This window comes from Galeopterus variegatus, unplaced genomic scaffold, assembly GCF_000696425.1.
Source record: "Galeopterus variegatus unplaced genomic scaffold, G_variegatus-3.0.2 Scaffold2571, whole genome shotgun sequence".
Taxonomy (NCBI): domain Eukaryota; kingdom Metazoa; phylum Chordata; class Mammalia; order Dermoptera; family Cynocephalidae; genus Galeopterus; species Galeopterus variegatus.
In genome coordinates this window covers 285,434-292,087 of record NW_007728682.1, presented here as the reverse complement: position 1 = coordinate 292,087, position 6,654 = coordinate 285,434, and positions in this window count along the sequence as shown.

Genomic DNA, 6,654 nt, shown 5'->3' with positions numbered 1-6,654 from the left:
GATGCACACTAGAGTTTGAGAACCACTGTTGTAGACAAAGGTAAGGCCATGAGTTGGAAGGATTCTGGGTCCCTGGATGACTGCATGGAGCAGAGACTCCTCTCCTATCTTCTTTCCCACCTCATTGGACTGCAACATAAGACAATTTTTGTGTTACATTAAATCTCTGAGATCTTCAAGTTGCTTTCTACAGCAATTAGCCTATCCTGACTAATACTGCTTCCTGTTTCTTTATCTCTTGTTGCTCTTGATGTAACAACACCCTGCTTTTGTCCCAGACACAACAAGTTCTGTTTGGAATGATGATGAGGGAATAAACCAACAACTAATAAGTATTGCTTTCTCTCAGGCTTTGCTATCTTAACCTTCCTTCAATTTTCACATATGAGGGTACTGCAAAAACTTCTTGGAAAGATTTGTATTATCTTTCAATTCTATTTTTCCACTAACTTTTTAAAGTACCCTCATACTATTCCTTCTGTCTAGATCATTACCTACTGCTAACCTTGTAAAACATTGCTTGTCCTTCAAGCATCTCCACATCTGTAAAATCTGAAGGTCACTTTATGTGATAAGGAAAGCACTTTTCTACATACTCTTACAGAATTTCTTGCCATTCAGGAACCTGAAGTTCCCTAATATGAGACAAACATTCCAAACACTCAAAATTTGGCATAAAATTGCATAACATTCTTTATTCTATATAGTTGATATTTTAAAATTTTGCCCCACATTCTTTTAAGTTTTCTTTCTTTGGGGGAAATGCTTTCCTCCCACTTCAAATGTGTATTTCTATCGAATATGTGACTTAGTTCTATCCAATCAGAGCCGTTTCCTAGAAATTTTCTAAGTGGGCTTACTGAAAAACTTTTAATTGGTATCAACACCATAATGTCGTGACCCTGGGCTGCCACATGGAAAAGTCTGTTGTTCTGTGAAAGATATCAGTACTAAAGACAGTAAAATGTCACTTTTGACCATATCCTTACTCCTGGATCCAGTCATTCCTGAAGTTGGATCCACCAATAAATTCTCTCCTTTTCTTCAGCTTGAGTTGAGTTCCTAGCACTGGCTTCCAAAAGCTGCTATGTGCTATGAATATGGAAATAAATTAGTTCTTTTCTAAAAAGAGGGATTACAATAGGTCTTAAGCTGAAGAAGGGAGAAGAGAAACCTAGATGTAGGATGAAGTAAGAAACATAATCTTTTAAGTATGGTGAGGAAGGATAGTCAAGAAAATGTAAGACAAGTGAAAAAGGGCATCTTAGTAAAGACAGGGCAACACCAGGTCTAGGCCTTCATTTCATAGCTTTTATTTTTTTCACTTTTTTCTTATACGTCTATGCTATTTTTTAAAATACATTAAAAATTAGCTTTGTTCTAAGCAGTAAAGTTCACAAAACCATGGGCTGATTTGCTACTTTCATACGCATAGCTATCGGTGCTGTGAAGTAGCCATTCCACTATTGTTTGCCACTGGATGCTGCAGCAGTGAAGTCAGAATTTCCTGATTTTGGCTTCTTTAATGTAATCTTATTTTTATGCTTGGAAGCTTGGAAAACTCTTTTATTTTTCTTAAAATTTAAAGATTTTACTAGATTTTGTTTATTTTACTGCTATTGATTTTGATTAGTATATAACAAACATTTTCAATATCCAATTTCAATTTTCATTTTTGTTTTTAATTGTAGAAATTTTTCTTTAATTATACCCTTGATTATCTGTCCTCACATGTTTGCATTACATTCTCCTTCAAAAATGGATATAATTCTTAATTAGATTTTACGTTCTACTTTCCACATCTGTCATCTTCTCTTACACAATTTCATATGCTCCTGAAACCCATCTTTGGTTTCAGAAATATGATTCTCCACTGGGATGCCTATGATTTTTACTTCCGCTGCTATCAAGCTGAATAGTCCTGGAATTCAGTCTAGTCTGTACTTATCAGTCTTCTTTTCATCTTGTTGAGGATGGCTGATAGTTCATACTCGAGCATTTCCTTTTAGGGTTCATTTTATGCACTCTTCTTTTCTTTCGTTATGGGGTGTTTTCTCAATGTAGTTGCACTACTCATAATTTTATGTGTCCAGGATGCTACACTTGGACTGACGTTCTAGGAGCAACATAAAGGTGTGTCAAGATTGACTTGATTGACCTGTGGGTTAAAGAGTGGGGAGAAAAGCAAGATTTGAAAGGCAGCATTGAGTGATGAAAAAGGAGTCAAGATCCAAGGACGAAATGCAACCAAAGCAGCAGCATGAAGATAGAGAAGCAGAGACCTGGTATCAAACACTGGGACATAAAGCAAACTAAGTGGCTTTGGAATGGCAGGAAGAGGGTGGAGTCTTGAATTTCTGAGACAGTATAGAGAGCTACTAAATGTCCTGGGAAACTTAGACAAAAGGGGAAGCTAGGACAAACAAGAAATCCTGTCTCATGCCTATAGTTGAAGCTTATGCTAGAGGGTGCAGGATGGGGTCATATGGTTTCTAGCTGAGCTCTTCCTGGGACAATGTTTATAGCTCAAGTTGACTGTCAGTGTTGCCTCCATTCCATTGATCACAAGCAGAAATGTGCTTCATTTGTTTTGGCAATTGCTGAGGTTATTTCTCTTTGGGGTAATTCTACAGGTATTTTAATAGTAAGAAAATAAATTCTCAGGAGATTTGATTCACTTCACCATTTTCTGTCAATTCTGAAATTTTACTTAAAGGTGTATACCTTTGTAAGTCACAAAAGAAATATGAATAGAAAACATAAGTTCCAATTGCTGTGCATATTCTCTGAATATACTTTCCCCAAACCTACTCCCAGAACAGACTAGAATTAATTTTAGACATCTAGCATTCATGAATCTAGAATGTTTGCATAAGATGACTGACAGAAGGGTCAGTTGTCCTAGCTTACATGATATGGAAAAATGCCCAAGAGGAAGTAAAATAAAATTATTCAATCACTTTAGATTTTCCAAAGCCTTAAGATAAAAATCTCTTTGAAAGATGAATGGAAAGTTTTAATATTAAATTTCTAGCATTGGTGCCATTTGAAGATTAGCCACTTAAATGAAGCGTATATTTCAGGGAACTTTAGAAAAGCTAATGTGTTAGGGTGGAAGTATTAAGAGTCAAGGAAGCTTTCAGCAGAATGTGGTTTACTGGGCCAAGAAATTTCTGTCTAGCCCTACCCTGAATCAATGAGGGAGATAACTTTAAGGACCTGTGAAAACACAAACAGAACACTGAATCACAGCACCTCTTGGACTTCAGAAACAAGCCTTGCAAAGTCAGTGTGTGTTTTCATTCCAGAGTGCCCCACTTACGTTCTATTTGACATTAAATTTTTAAAATGCGTCAGCAGAGTTGGTATACAGCATGTGATAAATAGAACTGAATGCAGACAAAAGCAAGTTATAGGCCAATGAGAAATTAGGTTAGGAATTTTATAGTTGCTATACATCAGCTGTTCTTTCCAAGTAGGGAGGAATGCTTTCTTCATTTTATTTATAAATCTTGCCTTCAGAACTTGCTCCCACTTGGAGACTATTTTCTCTAGCACTCATTTATCGATCCATCTATCCAATAACTTTTGAGTAATCAGTAAGTGCCAGTCCTTCTGTGCATGGCTGTGAATGCAATAAAGAATAAGAACAAGACAAACTCTTTCTTTGACTTTATCTTGTGAAATTTAGCTGCCTTCACCTCCCCAGACTCTCAGGTGCTTTCCCTCAACTCAGGGAGTTTGCTGAGCTCTGCCTGGGTTCCAGCTCCCTGCACTCTGCTCTGTAAGTTCTCAATGCAGTAATCTGGTAATCACAGGACTCACTTGTTTCCCCTCTCTCAAGTATCACTGTCCTTGTTAATTGATGTTCAGTGTCTCAAAAACCATTGTTTCATATATTTATATATTTTGTCTGTTTTATTTTAGTTGTTTTAGCCAGGAAGGTGTATCCAGACCTTGTCACTTCATCTTTGGTGAAAGCCAATGTCTACTGTTGACTTTTGAGAATACTTTACATATTTTGGATATGAGTCAATATGTGATTTGCAAATATTTTCTCCCGAACTATGTTTGTCTTTTTGTTCTCTTAACGCTCTCTTTTGTAGGAAAAAAGTTTTTAGTTTTGATGTTCAATTTGGTGTCATATCCAAGAGCTCTTTTCCTAACCCTAGGGTCAAAAAATTTTTCTCCTCTGCATTTTCTGCTTTCTAATGACTGTTTGTTTCATTCTATTTCATTTCTGTGCTGGGGAGAAATTTATTTTTTATTACTGAATTGTGTGATATCTGTCTCAAATCAGACATCTATACTGGGCTATATTCCTTAGGGATTTTGACACACCTGTAATTATTCTGAGTCTCCACTGGNCTGGGACAATGTTTATAGCTCAAGTTGACTGTCAGTGTTGCCTCCATTCCATTGATCACAAGCAGAAATGTGCTTCATTTGTTTTGGCAATTGCTGAGGTTATTTCTCTTTGGGGTAATTCTACAGGTATTTTAATAGTAAGAAAATAAATTCTCAGGAGATTTGATTCACTTCAACATTTTCTGTCAATTCTGAAATTTTACTTAAAGGTGTATACCTTTGTAAGTCACAAAAGAAATATGAATAGAAAACATAAGTTCCAATTGCTGTGCATATTCTCTGAATATACTTTCCCCAAACCTACTCCCAGAACAGACTAGAATTAATTTTAGACATCTAGCATTCATGAATCTAGAATGTTTGCATAAGATGACTGACAGAAGGGTCAGTTGTCCTAGCTTACATGATATGGAAAAATGCCCAAGAGGAAGTAAAATAAAATTATTCAATCACTTTAGATTTTCCAAAGCCTTAAGATAAAAATCTCTTTGAAAGATGAATGGAAAGTTTTAATATTAAATTTCTAGCATTGGTGCCATTTGAAGATTAGCCACTTAAATGAAGCGTATATTTCAGGGAACTTTAGAAAAGCTAATGTGTTAGGGTGGAAGTATTAAGAGTCAAGGAAGCTTTCAGCAGAATGTGGTTTACTGGGCCAAGAAATTTCTGTCTAGCCCTACCCTGAATCAATGAGGGAGATAACTTTAAGGACCTGTGAAAACACAAACAGAACACTGAATCACAGCACCTCTTGGACTTCAGAAACAAGCCTTGCAAAGTCAGTGTGTGTTTTCATTCCAGAGTGCCCCACTTACGTTCTATTTGACATTAAATTTTTAAAATGCGTCAGCAGAGTTGGTATACAGCATGTGATAAATAGAACTGAATGCAGACAAAAGCAAGTTATAGGCCAATGAGAAATTAGGTTAGGAATTTTATAGTTGCTATACATCAGCTGTTCTTTCCAAGTAGGGAGGAATGCTTTCTTCATTTTATTTATAAATCTTGCCTTCAGAACTTGCTCCCACTTGGAGACTATTTTCTCTAGCACTCATTTATCGATCCATCTATCCAATAACTTTTGAGTAATCAGTAAGTGCCAGTCCTTCTGTGCATGGCTGTGAATGCAATAAAGAATAAGAACAAGACAAACTCTTTCTTTGACTTTATCTTGTGAAATTTAGCTGCCTTCACCTCCCCAGACTCTCAGGTGCTTTCCCTCAACTCAGGGAGTTTGCTGAGCTCTGCCTGGGTTCCAGCTCCCTGCACTCTGCTCTGTAAGTTCTCAATGCAGTAATCTGGTAATCACAGGACTCACTTGTTTCCCCTCTCTCAAGTATCACTGTCCTTGTTAATTGATGTTCAGTGTCTCAAAAACCATTGTTTCATATATTTATATATTTTGTCTGTTTTATTTTAGTTGTTTTAGCCAGGAAGGTGTATCCAGACCTTGTCACTTCATCTTTGGTGAAAGCCAATGTCTACTGTTGACTTTTGAGAATACTTTACATATTTTGGATATGAGTCAATATGTGATTTGCAAATATTTTCTCCCGAACTATGTTTGTCTTTTTGTTCTCTTAACGCTCTCTTTTGTAGGAAAAAAGTTTTTAGTTTTGATGTTCAATTTGGTGTCATATCCAAGAGCTCTTTTCCTAACCCTAGGGTCAAAAAATTTTTCTCCTCTGCATTTTCTGCTTTCTAATGACTGTTTGTTTCATTCTATTTCATTTCTGTGCTGGGGAGAAATTTATTTTTTATTACTGAATTGTGTGATATCTGTCTCAAATCAGACATCTAAAACCATTGTTTCATATATTTATATATTTTGTCTGTTTTATTTTAGTTGTTTTAGCCAGGAAGGTGTATCCAGACCTTGTCACTTCATCTTGGGTCAAAGCCAATGTCTACTGTTGACTTTTGAGAATACTTTACATATTTTGGATACGAGTCGACATGTGATTTGCAAATATTTTCTCCTGAACTATGTTTGTCTTTTTGTTCTCTTAACGCTCTCTTTTGTAGGAAAAAAGTTTTTAGTTTTGATGTTCAATTTGGTGTCATATCCAAGAGCTCTTTTCCTAACCCTAGGGTCAAAAATTTTTTCTCCTGTGCATTTTCTGCTTTCTAATGACTGTTTGTTTCATTCTATTTCATTTCTGTGCTTGGGAGAAATTTATTTTTTATTACTGAATTGTGTGATATCTGTCTCAAATCAGACATCCATACTGGGCTATATTCCTTAGGGATTTTGACACACCTGTAATTATTCTGAGTCTCCACTGG